This window comes from Acipenser ruthenus, chromosome 39 (genome assembly GCF_902713425.1).
Source record: "Acipenser ruthenus chromosome 39, fAciRut3.2 maternal haplotype, whole genome shotgun sequence".
Classification (NCBI taxonomy): domain Eukaryota; kingdom Metazoa; phylum Chordata; class Actinopteri; order Acipenseriformes; family Acipenseridae; genus Acipenser; species Acipenser ruthenus.
Window position 1 is genome coordinate 8,509,081 of NC_081227.1, and position 18,237 is coordinate 8,527,317.

Genomic DNA, 18,237 nt, shown 5'->3' on the forward strand with positions numbered 1-18,237 from the left:
CGTACGCCCCAGGGTGGTCGCGCAGAAGCTCTGTGACCACATGATACACTGGCTCACCCCGGCACTAAAAACAACTGCCCAGATGGGGGAGGCCATCGTTATTGAGCAGTTTTGTCATGTGGTCGGCGCCGAGACCCAAGGATGGATACGGCGCCACAACCCCGACACCCTGGAACAGGCAGTCAAGCTCGCTGAGGACTTTGAGGACTCCCTGGTATCCGCCCAGACTGGGCTACTCACCCCGCCACTTCAACGGAGCGGCCGAGCCCCACCTCCTCTCTCTGCTCCACCAACCCCACCACCGGGACCGGTTCAACGACCTCCGAGAGTACCGACCCCAATGGGCGACCTTGCCTCCTCTTCATGGAGACCAAGGTTGGCCCCAGCAGGGGTAGAGGTGCTACCCCTGCCCCGTTGCCATACCAGCAGCGGGACAGACCATTTAACACAATACCCTCCTTTCCCCTACCTGTTTTAGGTGCCGCCAGCCGGGACATCAGGCTAGGTCATGCCCATCTGTGATGGAGTGTGACGTGGCCATCTGTAATCTGACATCTGAAGCGGGTGAGCGAGAGAAAAATGGTCGGGAGGGGCCTTGTATTGTTAAGGTGATTTTTGGAAATGTGAAGACCCATGCATTAGTGGACACAGGGTGTGGTCAGACCTTAATTAGAGCATCTCTCTTAGGCGGTATGGTGTGGCAGCCAGGTGGCGATCTCCTGTATCCATGGAGACACGGCAACATACCCCACAGTAAAAGCATATTTATCAGTCGGTCCGATTGAACGTCACCTGGTAGTTGGGGTGGCGGAAAGGCTACCACATCCCGTTATTCTGGGTCGGGACTGGCCCAACTATAAAGATTTGGTGAAATTAAGGGCAGTCCCGGCCATACACGCAAATGTGGCAGAAAAAGTAGAAGGGGAAATGATTGGTAATGTTTTTCCCTTTCAAGCGGAAATGTTCTCTCCTCTGTTCCGGCCGAAAAAAACAAACAAAGAGAGAAGGTTACGGAAATGGGAGGGAGCGTTAATGAGACAAGGCTGGGGGCTGGTGGGAGCCTGCTATAACGGTGAAAAACATCAGTCAAAGGGGGTCGGAACGCAGTGTGACCGAGAGGGCGAGGTTACTGGGCCATCAAGGGCAGATGTTACTCCCGCCCCGCTCAAGGTACCGGACATGTGGCACTCAAATGTGAACCTAGTGTGGGAGCAGAAAAATGACCCATCACTGGTGCACATTTGGGGACAGGTCCGGTCCATTGAAGGTAAGGATGTTGAAGGCGCTGGGGCACTAGTATTTCCACACTTCATTATCAAAGGGCAATTACTATATAGGGTAAACCTGGCCACGGGCACAGGACATCCTGTAACACAATTATTGGTTCCCCCGTCTTGTCGACTGGAGGTCATGAGGCTGGCGCATGATATCCCTTTTGCGGGGCACCTCGGAGTTGACAAGACAAGGGAACGGATATTGGCTCGATTTTTTTGGCTAGGTCTTTATAAGGAAGTGTCGAAATATGTAGCCACATGCCCAGACTGCCAGCGAGTAGTGCCGGGTCGAGTGCGCCCCGCCCCTTTGGTCCCACTGCCGATTATTTCCACCCCCTTTGAACGCATCGCAGTGGACATAATCGGCCCTTTGCTACCTTCTGACTCCGGGTATACGCATATCTTAGTGGTGGTAGATTACGCAACGCGATACCCGGAGGCAGTTCCATTGAGGTCCACTAGTGCTGCTGCGATAGCCAAAGAACTAGTGCAGATTATGGCAAGAGTAGGGATCCCTAAGGAGATATTGACTGATCATGGAACTAATTTCTTGTCAAATACGCTACAGCAGGTATATAAATTACTAAAAATACGTCCCATCAGAACGTCGGTTTATCATCCACAGACGGACGGATTGGTGGAACGTTTCAATCAGACTCTAAAGGCGATCCTGAGACGATTTGTGAATCAAGAGCAAAAACATTGGGCATCGCTTCTTCCTTACCTCCTTTTCGCAGTGAGAGAGGTGCCGCAGAGTTCGACAGGGTTCTCCCCCTTCGAGCTCTTGTACGGCCGACAGCCTCGCGGCATTCTCGATCTGTTGAGAGAGGGGTGGGAGGAGCACAAAGGCTCGTCCAAAAATGTAGTGCAGCATGTGCTCCTACTTAGAGATCGCCTAGATTTGGTCGGTCGTTTGGCCCAAGACAATCTCAGGTCGGCTCAGCATCGACAACAGCAGCATTACAATCAAAATGCATTAATCCGAACTTTTCGGCCTGGAGACAAGGTAATGCTGCTACTTCCCTCATCAGAATCCAAACTATGTGCTAAATGGCAAGGGCCATATGAGGTGATTCGGGCTATAGGAAAGGTGAATTACGAAATTAGACAGCCCGATCGCCGTAATAAAAAAGAAATTTATCAAATAAATTTATTAAAGCCCTGGCAGGCAAGAGAGGTTTTATTCATAGCTCCAGGCAATATAGAGGATGATTTAGGGCCCGAGCTAGAACCCTCTGGCACAAAGAACATTTCGATGGGGGAACAGTTACTTCCTGATCAGCAACGTGAACTACGCAGGTTAATTGAGGAATTTAGCGATGTTTTTTCTGACACGCCCGGTAGAACTAACCTTGCTGAATATGACATTATCTCTCCCCCAGGTGTCACAGTGCGAGAGAGACCTTATCGGATCCCGGAAAGTTGACGGAGTGGCGTTCGCAAAGAGGTATGGGACATGCTCGAACTTGGGGTGATTGAGCCTTCCAGGAGCGAGTGGTGCAGTCCAATTGTGATAGTGGCCAAAAAGGACGGCACCAACCGCTTCTGCGTTGATTTCTGCAAGGTAAACGCTATTGCCAAGTTTGATGCGTATCCCATGCCTCGGGTCGACGAACTTCTAGATAGACTGGGGACGGCAAGGTTTATTTCCACTCTGGATCTGACGAAGGGATATTGGCAGATCCCGTTAACTCGTAGTTCTAGAGAGAAAACCGCATTTTCAACACCAGAGGGGCTGTTTCATTTTACAACCATGCCGTTTGGGTTACATGGTGTGCCTGCTGCCTTCCAGAGACTGATGGACCAGGTTTTACATCCACATCGTGAATATGCGGCAGCGTATATTGATGATTTGGTGATTTACAGCTCCACCTGGCGAGAGCATTTGGCTAGGATCACAGCCGTCCTTCAGTCTCTAAGGGCAGCCCGGCTGACAGCTAACTTACGAAAATGTGCGTTTGCCAAGAAAGAAACACAATATTTGGGATTTGTAATGGGGAATGGCAGGGTGAAACCCGTTGTCTCCAAGGTCCAGGCCTTGGTAGACGCGGCAATCCCCAAAACCAAGGCTCAAGTGAGGTCGCTACTGGGGTTAGCTGGTTATTACCGCCGCTTTATCCCCGAGTATGCCACAGTGGTTAATCCCTTAGTCGACCTCACCAGAAAGAGCGCACCAAATTCAATTAAATGGTCAGAAGAATGTCAGGGGGCGTTTGATATTGTTAAGCAGAGACTTTGCCAGGCCCCCGCTCTCATCACTCCAGACTTCACTAAGAGATTCATCCTCCACACTGATGCTTCGGATGTCGGTTTGGGTGCAGTCCTGTCCCAAATGGTAGGCGGAGTAGAACATCCTGTTCTGTACATAAGTAAAAAAATGCTCCCTAGGGAGCGCAACTACTCCGTCGTCGAAAAAGAGTGTTTGGCCATTAAATGGGCTACTCACTCTTTGAGATACTACCTGCTGGGACACATTTGATCTCGTCACTGACCACGCCCCACTCATGTGGTTAAGCACAATGAAGGACAGCAATGCACGGATAACTCGGTGGTATCTGGCATTACAGCCCTTCATGTACCATATGGTACACCGTGCAGGGAAAGACCACCAAAATGCGGATTATTTTTCCCGGGAGGGGGGAGTAATGGGAAAGGTAGATTCAGCCGAGTGTTCCTTTGGCTCCACTCTGAGCGGTGGGATATGTGACAGAGATCGAATGAGTCTTGGTGTTAGATCTCCCTCTCGACCTGTGAGGGCACGGTGCACGAGGAACAGAGTACCCTTAATTAAATGGCATGACAATTTATTATTATTATTATTATTATTATTATTATTATTATTATTATTTATTTCTTAGCAGACGCCCTTATCCAGGGCGACTTACAATTGTTACATGATATCACATTATACATTATTTCACATTATACAGATATCACATTATTTTACATACAATTACCCATTTATACAATTGGGTTTTTACTGGAGCAATCTAGGTAAAGTACCTTGCTCAAGGGTACAACAGCAGTGTCCCCCACTGGGGATTAAACCCACAACCCTCCGGTCCAGAGTCCAGAGCCCTAACCACTACTCCACACTGCTGCCCCCACGTAGGGTAGATGGAAGTCGGTCATTTAGGAAGGGGGAGGAGCCACGGCACCCAAGCTCATTGACCCGGGCGGTAAGCGGCGTGGCATCCGAGGACTGGAGGAGCGGATGCGCTCGTTAACCTCGGGGTCATGGGCGAGGGTATAAATAGGGGGCATGGCTTGAGTGATCTGTTCCTTTGTATATGGTTAAGCTAACTAACCGAGAAGGAGCCCGTATTGTAAAGAACTGTGAGTGTTTTCTTGTCTGTGTCTTAACACTGGTGTCTTGTGTGTTATTTAGTCACTGAAGAATACTGAGCACAATCCGGAGCTGCAGCCGCAGGCCAGCGACAAACCCGGACTTCACCATTCACTCTTTGCACTACCAGAACTGTCTTTGTTTTCACCACTAGCATTAGAATCACGCATTGTGTTTTTGTGTTTTGTGTGGGTGACTGAACGGGACTTTGGGTTACGGGTCAAACCCGTGGATTACAAACAGAAGTGATACATGCCGCTGTATCACTTCCAACACTATTATTATTTGCAGGTTTGCCTTAAGGCTCTGGACATTTATTAAATTAAATAAACACCCTTGCACCTGTACCAACGTTGTCCGAGTGATTACTCTGCACTGCACTCACCTGCACGTCTTTACCACTTTGCCACACTGCCCTATAGCATAAACATTGGTACGGAATTTGATACAGGCCTCTTTCAAAATTTCAACATCATTTTTGCAGTAGAACGCCATTTCTTCTCTGAAATTAAAAACACCATTCTTAATCGAATCATACCATTTGTAAAAGTCATCACGTTCTTTAGACATAATTTGCTGAACACCGTAGTAACGTGGTTCAGGATAGGGGCCTACGTAGTTCTGGTTTTCAACAGTATTGAAAAAATGAGGAAAATATCCTTTTCTGGCTTCAAACCCCATAGCGGCAGGCATTGCACTTAACTATATGGGCATAAAGTTACAGACGTGCTCAAATTTGTTGGTACCCTTACAGCTCATTGAAATAATGCTTCATTCCTCCTGAAAAGTGATGAAATTAAAAGCTATTTTATCATGTATACTTGCATGCTTTTGGTATGTCATAGAATAAAGCAAAGAAGCTGTGAAAAAGAGATGAATTATTGCTTATTCTACAAAGATATTCTAAAATGGCCTGGACACATTTGTTGGTACCCCTTAGAAAAGATAATAAATAATTGGATTATAGTGATATTTCAAACTAATTAGTTTCTTTAATTAGTATCACACATGTCTCCAATCTTGTAATCAGTCATTCAGCCTATTTAAATGGAGAAAAGTAGTCACTGTGCTGTTTGGTATCATTGTGTGCACCACACTGAACATGGACCAGAGAAAGCAAAGGAGAGAGTTGTCTGAGGAGATCAGAAAGAAAATAATAGACAAGCATGGTAAAGGTAAAGGCTACAAGACCATCTCTAAGCAGCTTGATGTTCCTGTGACAACAGTTGCAAATATTATTAAGAAGTTTAAGGTCCATAAAACTGTAGCCAACCTCCCTGGGCGCGGCCGCAAGAGGAAAATCAACCCCAGATTGAACAGAAGGATAGTGCAAATGGTAGAAAAAGAACCAAGGATAACTGCCAAAGAGATACAAGCTGAACTCCAAGGTGAAGGTACGTCAGTTTCTGATCGCACCATCCGTCGCTTTTTGAGCGAAAGTGGGCTCCATGGAAGAAGACCCAGGAGGACTCCACTTTTGAAAGAAAAACATAAAAAAGCCAGACTGGAATTTGCTAAAATGCATATTGACAAGCCACAATCCTTCTGGGAGAATGTCCTTTGGACAGATGAGTCAAAACTGGAGCTTTTTGGCAAGTCACATCAGCTCTATGTTCACAGACGAAAAAATGAAGCTTTCAAAGAAAAGAACACCATACCTACAGTGAAACATGGAGGAGGCTCGGTTATGTTTTGGGGCTGCTTTGCTGCGCCTGGCACAGGGTGTCTTGAATCTGTGCAGGGCACAATGAAATCTCAAGACTATCAAGGCATTCTGTAGCGAAACGTACTGCCCAATGTCAGAAAGCTCTGACTCAGTTGCAGGTCATGGGTCCTCCAACAGGATAATGACCCAAAACACACAGCTAAAAGCACCCAAGAATGGATAAGAACAAAACATTGGACTATTCTGAAGTGGCCTTCTATGAGTCCTGATCTGAATCCTATCGAACATCTATGGAAAGAGCTGAAACTTGCAGTCTAGAGAAGGCACCCATCAATCCTGAGACAGCTGGAGCAATTTGCTCAGGAAGAGTGGGCCAAACTACCTGTTAACAGGTGCAGAAGTCTCATTGAGAGCTACAGAAAACGTTTGATTGCAGTGATTGCCTCTAAAGGTTGTGCAACAAAATATTAGGTTAGCGGTCCCATCATTTTTGTCCATGCCATTTTCATTTGTTTTATTATTTACAATATTATGTTGAATAAAAAATCAAAAGCAAAGTCTGATTTCTATTAAATATGGAATGAACAATGGTGGATGCCAATTACTTTTGTCAGTTTCAAGTTATTTCAGAGAAAATTGTGCATTTTTCGTTTTTTGTGGAGGGGTACCAACAAATTTGAGCACGTCTGTAAAGGAATCAATGTAACGCATCTTAAAAGCCTCGTCTGTAAAACACATTAACTTGCTACCCTGAGCTATGATATGAGGGTTAACACCGTTGGTCACTAAATAATTCATCAGTAAATAACTGTCATACGATTTCGCGTTGTGAGTCGAGAAATAAAACAGGCGTAACAGGGTCTGCGATACCTTTCAAAAAACTTTTTCACACAGTCCTCACCCTCTCAAAACCATGACTCACCACCCAGGTGGATGCAACACAAATAATTTGGAATGTGCACGCCATCTTCCTGCTGACATTCAAAATCATAAAACACATATTTGTCTGTGTGTTCATAAGGTTTAAGCACTTGAATGAAGCATTTGTGATCAGTGTGAGGTAACAACACAGCCTTACATATCTTACAGTAGGGACTTAGACATTTATGAAGCGACGATTTATCAGGATTGCATTTATAGAGAGAATAGCATCTTGTACAAAGTTTTAAAATGTCACACATAGAAACCTGTTTTTCACTGTTGGCTTTATCTCGGAGAATCTTATGCTCATCATAACAGAGCTGTGATTGACAATAACGATTGCAATCGTTACATTTTACCTTTACAGAGGACTTACTGTTACAGGCTGGTGAAAAACACACATTCAGTGTCCCTCACAACGATGTCCAGATCGGTTACTGTAGGCTGTGTAACAGTAATTACACCTTTCAAGTTAACAATGCTGCAGAAATGATTCTCATGAAGAAACAGAAATACAGTTTTGTTTTTTGGTCGAGTATCTGTTTGGTGTTTCAGGAACACGTCATTTTGAGGACATCTGTACCACACCACAATTTTAACATCTGGGGCCTGTTCAAATTTATCTATGTCAGCAAACAAAACCCTCTGATGTTCACTTAACCCCACACTCTGTTGAAGTTTTAAAGCCTCAGCCATACACGTATCATAGGCCCCCCTGAATTCTGGAAATAACAAGCTCAGAACGCTGTAAGAAAAACATAATTGATTGGCTCTGTTGTAACATATAATCAGATGCTTGGCTTTTTTTCTAATAAGCTCACTTTTCATTAAGGTCTGCAAACCTCTCCTTAAACCCCCCTCCTTCAGGACACCTTATAACCTGGACAATCAACATTAAAGAGTCATCAGCCAAAATTTCACTATGACTTTGAAGGAGAGCTTCAATCTGACTGAGAAAATCGTCTAGACTTAAATTGTCTCCAGTCATATTTACATATACTGGTATATCTAAGGATCCTGCTCGTAATTCAAGTTGCACAATGTCTGTGGGTCTTAACGTTATAGAAACCTCACTCAACATATTCTCTAACGTTTCATGCAACACAGTAAAAACTTCAGCGTAGGAATCCAAATCATACAGATGTGTAAAGTTAAGAGGGTGCTTCAATTCGATATTGTTAAACATAGGTCTATGTCGAAGCTGTACACCTTCCCCACCAATTCTATCCCTATCGTTAGCTCTAGGGGGGCCTGTAAACCAGAAGGACCTGCCACTTGATCATCATGTACTACACATGCCCCCGGGACTTTTATGCTAAAAGAGTCATCTTGGCAAGACCCCATGTTTAAGCCTTCCCCTATTTGGCTTTCCATATCATCGACACTCTCTGTAGTAACATGATTTTCTCTAGACATTTCTTGCAAAAGCTTATCCAAAGAGTCAAAATTGATCTGAGTCAATTTAGCATCATTAATAAACCCTGGGCACTGGGAGTTATTGTTGTCTATATTAGTGGTGTTGTCATTTATCGGGGGACTATCTGTAGAAATTTCATCAATCAGAGCCCTGATTGACGGTAAATTATACGCGTTATAATTTAAATAATTTAATAGTTTGTCTAGATCAGGGGTGGGCAATTCCGGTCCTGGAGGGCCGGTGTCCCTCCTGGCTTTTGTTCCAACTTTGCCCTAAATTACTTAATTGGACCAATTATTACCAATTATTGGTCTAATTAAGTAATTTAGAGCACAGTTGGAACAAAAGCCAGGAGGGACACCGGCCCTCCAGGACCGGAATTGCCCACCCCTGGTCTAGATAGTCGAAATTCTCAAAACCTCCTAAATCTTGGTCTGACATCTAGGGTTGGAGACTTACTATGTGTATGGGAGCTTGTTGAGGGATTTGTATTTAAGGTACTTTTGGGGATGACTACAGAATTAACAACAGAATTTGACACGGTTTGACTCGGATCAATTGAAACCTTTTTATTTTTTTGAACACCATTCACAGCATCATCATTGTCGGAATCATCATCAACAGTAATTTCCAAATGTTTCCTCTTACAAGTTTTTTTTCAAAAAACCCTGGTCCTGGTATCAGATAACGGGGCAGTCATAGTAAAAAAGCTGGCTGAGTGCGTCAGCGCACAGAGACTATCATGGACATTTGCAGAGCTTTTTTCAGATGTTATAGTAATAAAATAATGACTTTGATCGCATTATTGAGGAGTTTGGTGATAAAACGAGTGATCCGGAGATGATTGATCGGTATGTACGACTATTATTTTTATTATTATTTATTTCTTACATAGGTGAAAGCGATAGCGAACGAAAGGTTGAGGCGGGGCTGGACATGCCTAATGAGTGCTTTGTTGATATGCAGGGCCATTTAAACCCGTTTGACTGTGGAAAAAATACTTTTAAGCAGCGCGTCTAAAATTAACTGCACGTGTGAAAATTAATTAGACCTGACGTGCCTGACGCACACTTAATAAATGGACTGCAAAGGGTTAAGGTATGTATTTATATTCGCATTTATATCTCTGAGTTATAGACCCGTCACAGATAAAAACGCTAGGGTATTCATTCACAAACTAAAAACATCATTTTTCAATAGGCTTAACGACATACAGACCCATACAAACGCTTACGCTCTGAGTTAAAACACATTACAAACATTTTTACGTACTATCTATTAACATTATACAGACAATATTCAAAACGCGACATTTTATAATATATACATTTTTAATTAACATCTTTTTTCGCACAGAGTTAAGACAGTATTTAAGCATTAAACATAGGTACGTACCTTGTAAAAGATCATTGTTATTGTTTATTTCACAGTCCATTTATAGTGAAAGGGTGTTTGCTTGATTCGGTCTTGATGACTTCTGACTTGCTTACATGTTCTGAGAATCGTGTTTATATCATCTATAAAGCCGTGACCACCGTGGGGGCTGGGTCAAGAAAACGTAACATCATCACGACTCCAGGATCAAAGATTTTCAAAGGTAACTTCGTGTATAATTCCATGGTCAAAGCGGTCGTGACCACCTGGGGGGCCGGGTCAGGAAAATGTAACATCTTCACGACTCCAGGATCAAAGATTTTCAAAGGTAACTTCGTGTATAATTCCATGGTCAAAGCGGTCGTGACCACCTGGGGGGCCGGGTCAGGAAAACGTAACATCTTCACGACTCCAGGATCAAAGATTTTCAAAGGTAACTTCGTGTATAATTCCATGGTCAAAGCGGTCGTGACCACCTGGGGGGCCGGGTCAGGAAAACGTAACATCTTCATGACTCCAGGATCGATGATTTTCAAAGGTAACTTCGTGTATAATTCCATGGTCAAAGCGGTCGTGACCACCGGGGGGGCCGGGTCAGGAAAACGTAACATCTTCACGACTCCAGGATCGATGATTTTCAAAGGTAACTTCGTGTATAATTCCATGGTCAAAGCGGTCGTGACCACCTGGGGGGCCGGGTCAAGAAAACGTAACATCATCACGACTCCAGGATCAAAGATTTTCAACATCAGCAGACATGCTTTTAACACCCAATTGCCCCACTCTGTTCATTACGTGTAAAATCAAATAAAAAATATTCTCACTCGTGTTGTGAACGTTTATGCATTCTGGTTTTATTAGTTTTTACCCTATATCCACATCTGTTTTATTTAAAGGCCCTTATACACACACACACACCCCTCACGTGCCCATATAAATATATATATATATATATATATATATATATATATATATACACACACACACACACACACACAACATATCAAAACGTTTACATCAGGCTCTTTGAGTTAATATATATATATTATATATATATATATATTGTGAGATTATAAGAGTTTCGAAGGGGTTAGAAACAGCAGGTACCGGGAGTAACCCGGGAAGAGACACAGAACAACCAGGAACTACATTTCCCAACAACGGGGAAAAAACACAGTGCCTGACGGGTAACAGCGGCAGCTTTAAAAAGCTACTGGAATCAGATAGAGAGGAGCGTGAGAACAGGTGCACACACGAGCCGTGGGACGGGAGAGTACCGAACCTAAACGAAAGTGGGCAGCTGCATTGGGAGCGAGAATGGGATGTTAACCAGTGGTAAACCAGAGGATTACAAATTTAACACTTGTTTCTAAACAAAACGGAACAGCGTATTGGGCGCTGCATTGAAGCAACCTTGCGGACTACCATTATCACCAGTCGGAGACAACCTTTGTTTCTACAGCGGGACAGTGCACGGTGGTTCGACCTTGAAATAACACGGCGGACTACAAGCTTCCCTGCATCGGAGCAACGCAGAGAACACGGATTGCTAGAGTGAGTTCGCTGTGTTTTACCTTTGATATGCTGGGAGCTACTAAAGTACGGGACTTGTGTGTACAAACAGAGTGCTTAAAGACTGTATCAAAAGCCCACGAACAGGGCAAGTTATTAACCCAGGAGAACTGTGTCCAGCTGGAAGTGTTGAATGGTGTAATAATACGCAGGGACGCAACAAGGGTTATTTAAACGAAACACCATTTTATTTTATATCCAGAGAACAGTGGATCCTGCAACAAAAGAGAGGCGAGAGTTAGAGAACACTCATTGCTCACTGTTTGATCACCTATATTAATTCTAATCTACACAGCAGTGTTATTACTTACCTTAACAAAGGGTTAACTTTCTCATGGTCACTGATGTCAGTTCTAAGTAGAATGCTTTTCATTTCAGAGTCAAGTCGGCTTTCAACGGTTTTTTTAATAGGCTCGGGGTGCTGTGGCTCAGGCTGCCGAAGTCTATCGAGTTGATGTTGGGGTATCAGAAACATTTTCTAGGAGTGAGTCATTTTTACAAATTAACTTTGAGGCGTTGAAGCACCAATGAAACCACCACTCTGATTCACAGTTTTTTTCTTCTTTTTAATTGAATGGTTCTTATTACATAGGCTCTTTATAACACGCCGCTGCTTTTTGAGAGTGTTTAACTGACTCAAAGTTAAGGGGATGTGGCCCTTTAAGGCGTTTCCACAATAGATTTGATAAAATCGTCTGAAGCGTCTCGTAAAACTGCTCTTCTCTGATGAGCAGAGCTATGAACTATGCTCTTTAAGAGATGGGGGTTACGTTTTATTCTAGCCGACATGCTGCGTTGTTGAAGAGTCTAGATAAATAAAAGTTTTAGCGCTATAGCAGGCCGATTATAAGTGTTTTGTCCTGGTATTTCTCATGATATAAGCAACTGGCCAATCAGGAGTAAATAAACCAGTTCTTAGACGATATGTTTCAGGGGTTTGTGCCTTTAAGTCTATTAAAAGATAACCATAGTGTTTTTTTGTCGCATCTTCAAACGCTTCTAAGAAAAACTTGGAGTTACCGGGATACATCTGTCGGGCTAGCATGTTGATTTGACGTTTATCTCGAGGGTTTTTAAACAGAATAATGTAATTGGCATTCAAGTTTATGGTACGGCTCATTTTTCCTTGAAAAAACAAATTTTGAACCAAATACAGTACGCATAAATTCCTATGATGAACATATTTTGTAAAAGCTTTCTGTATTTCATCATTTTCGCTAGCCGCCTCCATCAAGTCATCTATAATGATTAAATTGATTTTGTTAGGAGGCATTAAATTATCATCGGTTAATGAAGCTGGTATGCCTTCAATAAATTTGACATTTTTAAATTTAAGTGCCAATTCGTTGTATAATGGCTGCCAACAGCTATAACACCATATGATATTCTCAGGGGTTTGGGAAAAGATCTGTTGAGAGTTTTCTAAAAGCTGCTTCACAAAATAACTTTTGCCTGAATTGGAGGGCCCAGATATTATAGCGGCAAAAGGTACGGTTAGTCTAATATCAAAACCATCTAAGGAAGAGATGTGTAATCAGACAGCAAGACTCGCTTATTGTAGACTATTTGAAAAGTTTTCTGGAGTGGTTTGTTTTCCAATTGAAATTCTTTTTTATTACGGTGAATCTGGGAGCCTCGAATCATGATATGCTCCGCGGGGGTGTTTCTATCACGATTCACAAAGTTTTGTACAAGGTCTTTTAATGAAGCGAGGTTAATTAATTAGGAATTCTCATAGTTTAGGGTAATACCCTTTACTTTGAGACATGTTTTTCCACTGTTTGTGATGTATCCATACGTTTTAGGGCCCCCTGACACAAACTCTGTAATGTATTCCCCCGGCTTCAACTCGCTAGTTAAATCACCAAGATAATCGCCTAGTTCTGGACGCCAAGCCTGGGGCCTACTGACAAAGATCAGTATCATGATACAGACCTACTGTATCATGATACAGACATCGATCCTGCAGACGATCCATGATGTTATAGAGCTCTAGCTGGGCGTAAGCGGTTGTAAACGCCGCTATGAATACGTTTACATTACCTGGGGGAGTATAGGTATCAGAAGCGTAACGCCACTGAACCTGGGCCACCGTATCACTTACAAAACAAAAATGCGAAACCTGATATCTTTTTTAAAAGAGATAATGGAAAAACTGATCAGGATCCTTAACCAAGCTCCAGACCTCTCCCACGATCTCCGGCAGCGAAACTGCTGCAGTGGGAGCAGGTCTCCGGACCTCCCCCACGATCTCCGGCAGCGAAACTGCTGCAGTGGGAGCAGGTCTCCTGACCTCCCCCACGATCTCCGGCAGTGAAACTGCTGCGGTGGGAGCAGGTCTCCAGGCGATGCGGAGCGACTGGCAACCCCAGGCGATGCAGAGCGGCTGGCAACCCCAGGCGATGCAGAGCGGCTGGCAACCCCAGGCGATGCAGAGCGGCTGGCAACCCCAGGCGATGCAGAGCGGCTGGCAACCCCAGGCGATGCAGAGCGGCTGGCAACCCCAGGCGATGCGGAGCGACAGGCAGCCCCAGGCAAAGCGGAGCGACAGGCAGCCCCAGGCAATGCGGAGCAACAGGCAGCCCCAGGCGATGCCAGACAGGCATCCTTGGGCGAAGCGTGGCAAGCATCCTTGGGCGAAGCGAGGCCGGCATCCTTGGGCGAAGCGAGGCAGGGAGTCAGGACAAGCTGGGGTGCGGGTGTTGGCCCTCTTCTTGGCCTCTGCGGCTGGGCGGTTCTTCCCCATGCTTCCCTCAGCAGCCTATGCAAGGGCTGCTGAGGACCGCCAGCTTCACGTCCTTTTGCACCAGTCCTTTTGCAGGGGACTGGTGCTGCTCTGCCTCTCTTGCAGGGGACTGGTACGGCTCTGCCTTTCTTGCAGGGGACTGGTGCAGCTCTGCCTCGGAAGGGGAAACCAGCAGGCATTCTTCCTCTGCTGGTGGAGATGGGGACAGCAGGCATTTTCCCTCTGCTGGTGGAGATGGGGACAGCAGGCATTCTCCCTCTGCTGGTGGAGGTGGGACCAGCAGGCATTCTCCCTCTGCTGGCAGCTTGGGTCCTAGGGCTGTGGAAGCCCAGACTTCCCTCTCTTTGGGCTGTGGACGCACCGACTCCTCCCTTTTGGGCTGTGGACGCACCGACTCCTCCCTTTTGGGCTGTGGACGCACCGACTCCTCCCTTTTGGGCTGTGGATGCACCGACTCCTCCCTTTTGGGCTGTGGACGCACCGACTCCCCCCTCTTGGGCTGTGGACGTTCGGGCTCCCCCCACTCAGGCGTAGGACGTTCAGGCTCCTCCCACTCAGGCGTAGGACGTTTCGAGCTCCTCCCGCTTGGGCTGTGGACGCTCAGGCTCCTCCCGCTTGGGCTGTGGACGCTCAGGCTCCTCCCGCTTGGGCTGTGGATGCTCAGGCTCCTCCCGCTTGGGCTGTGGACACTCAGGCTCCTCCCGCTTGGGCTGTGGACACTCAGGCTCCTCCCACTTGGGCTGTGGAGGCAAAACCAGCAGGCATTCTTCCTCTGCTGGTGGAGACGGGGACAGCAGGCATTCTTCCTCTGCTGGTGGTGATGGGGACAGCAGGTACTCCACTGCTGCTCGACCTGCTTCCTGGGCTGCTGTTGTGGTTACAGCTGCCTCCAGGTAGCTGAGGACCAACTCCAAACCTTCCTCCAAGGTGTTTGGGGTATGTTCCCTCTCATATGCCTCCCATCGCTCCCTGTCCATCAACCACAGGATCCGGATGGCTACTGGCATAGACTGGGCCTCCAGCCCAGCATTTTCCAGGATCCAGTCCTGTAGCTTGATGTAGTCATCTGCCATTGCATCCCCACTTTTCTTTTTTGGTTGGTGTTTTTTTTTATTCCTGTAGTACTCTAGTAGTCTCTGGCCTGAGTCTGGAGGCGCTGTCGTCCCGGTTCTGACACCACGTGTGACAGGCTGGCTGCAGGGAGGAACTCAGACCAGAGAGAGAGAAACACACAGACAGACGGTGGTGATGAGAAGCTGAGTGCAAATGGTAGCACTCAGCGTTTATTAACAAAGTAAAAGGTTTAAACAGAACACAAAACAGGACACGGCACTTACGCCAAAATAAATATATAAACAAAATGGACTAGACAGACAAACACGGTGAGCAGATATTTTATCTATTCTTTTTAACTTTAACTTTACCTCCGTCTCCAATCCCGTTCTCCACTCACCGAACACCCAACCCCGAGTGAATGAAAATGTGTCTAAATATACTGTTGTGCTGGGATTCAATTACCAATTAATTATTCACTTGAATCCCAGCACGTGAATTCATTACGTGCAACCCTGTGCTCACATATTACATTTAACCAGCACGTGAAGTGATTTGTGCCCTCCTCGTGCCTAAATACAAATCTACATTTTTAAATACACGTGAAACACAGACCCGTTTATATCCTGTGTACCAATCTCTATACACCAACATTAACACACGCAACATACAACACTTAACACACACATGCACACAGGGGCGGGGCACATTGCCACAGACCCCCAAACAGCCTCACAAGGATTGATACGTTCTGGAAAATCAGAGCGAACCAGAAAATCTTAAACTTTAGGCTGTTTTTTCAGGGTGTTCCATTCATGTTCTCAAATAACTCTGACTTCCAACCCGTAAACCTTTTGCAGTGTTTCAATCTTTTCATCAAAGTGATGATACATCGTACCGCATGATACTTTGCTTAGGGGCAGCAGTGTGGAGTAGTGGTTAGGGCTCTGGACTCTTGACTGGAAGGTTGTGGGTTTAATCCCCAGTGGGGGACACTGCTGTTGTACCCTTGAGCAAGGTACTTTACCTAGATTGCTCCAATAAAAACCCAACTGTATAAATGGGTAATTGTATGTAAAAAAAAAAAAAGTGATATGTGAAATAATGTATAATGTGATATCTTGTAACAATTGTAAGTTGCCCTGGATAAGGGCGTCTGCTAAGAAATAAATAATAATAATAATAATAAGGGGTTTACATCTGCAGAATCATAGCACCTGGGACAACCATGAAAAAAGCACCCTGCAAATTCAAAAGCCGTACGTTTACCATTAATCACAGCATAACCGTCCAAGAAAAAGGGTCCTATTTTAAGCTCTCCATAGTTTAAAGCATGTTGAATGAAAACATTTTCAGTTTCAGATACATACATTAACCATTGTATCGAGGCATTTGAAAAGCTTTTTTGCTGGTCACTGTAATTGTCGGGAGGAATGATAGCTATTGTGTCTTTAGGCAGGAATTTACTTCTATACATAGCCATGCACAGTGAAGCAATGGTAGTACACTGGAAGGGGTCTATCAGCCTGTGACAGAGATCGAATGAGTCTTGGTGTTAGATCTCCCTCTCGACCTGTGAGGGCACGGTGCACAAGGAACAGAGTACCCTTAATTAAATGGCACGACAATTTATTCCGTAGGGTAGATGGAAGTCGGTCATTTAGGAAGGGGGCGGAGCCACGGCACCCAAGCTCATTGACCCGGACGATAAGCGGCGTGGCATCCGAGGACTGGAGGAGCGGATGCGCTCGTTAACCTCGGGGTCATGGGCGAGGGTATAAATAGGGGGCATGGCTTGAGTGATCTGTTCCTTTGTATATGGTTAAGCTAACTAACCGAGAAGGAGCCCGTATTGTAAAGAACTGTGAGTGTTTTCTTGTCTGTGTCTTAACACTGTGTGTCTTGTGTGTTATTTAGTCACTGAAGAATACTGAGCACAATCCGGAGCTGCAGCCGCAGGCCAGCGACAAACCCGGACTTCACCATTCACTCTTTGCACTACCAGAACTGTCTTTGTTTTCACCACTAGCACTAGAATCACACACTGTCAAACTGTGTCTGTGTTTTTGTGTTTTGTGTGGGTGACTGAACGGGACTTTGGGTTATGGGTCAAACCCGTGGATTACAAACAGAAGAGAGCCGTTGTATCACTTCCAACACTATTATTATTTGCAGGTTTGCCTTAAGGCTCTGGACATTTATTAAATTAAATAAACACCCTTGCACCTGTACCAACGTTGTCCGTGTGATTACTCTGCACTGCACTCACCTGCACGTCTTTACCACTTTGCCACACGTGGTTGTCAGAAGTGAGGGATGGATTACGCAACACTGTCGGCACTGCTGGAGCAGCTGGACAGCAGACGGGAGGTGGAGGAGAGACAGAGAGAGGAGAGGTACACCGCGCTGATCGAGAGGGTCGGGCTGGCAATACCTCCCACAGCATCAGCAGAACGCAGCTTCGTAGCGCCCAAGGCGAGGACGCACAAAATGACGGCGGAAGATGACCCAGAAGCATACCTGGTGGCATTTGAGTGGCTGGCTACCACCGCGTCATGGCCCCGACAGTTCTGGGCAAGCCAGCTGGGACCCTGCCTGATTGGGGAAGCGCAGGCAGCATACCAGGCGATGGGGGATGACGACGCCTCTCAATATGACCTGGTAAAACTGGCTATTCTCCGCCGTCTTAATATTATGGAGGAAACACACCGAGTGAGGTTCAGGGAGTACAGGAGGTCCCCGAACGTACGCCCCAGGGTGGTCGCGCAGAAGCTCTGTGACCACATGATACACTGGCTCACCCCGGCACTAAAAACAACTGCCCAGATGGGGGAGGCCATCGTTATTGAGCAGTTTTGTCATGTGGTC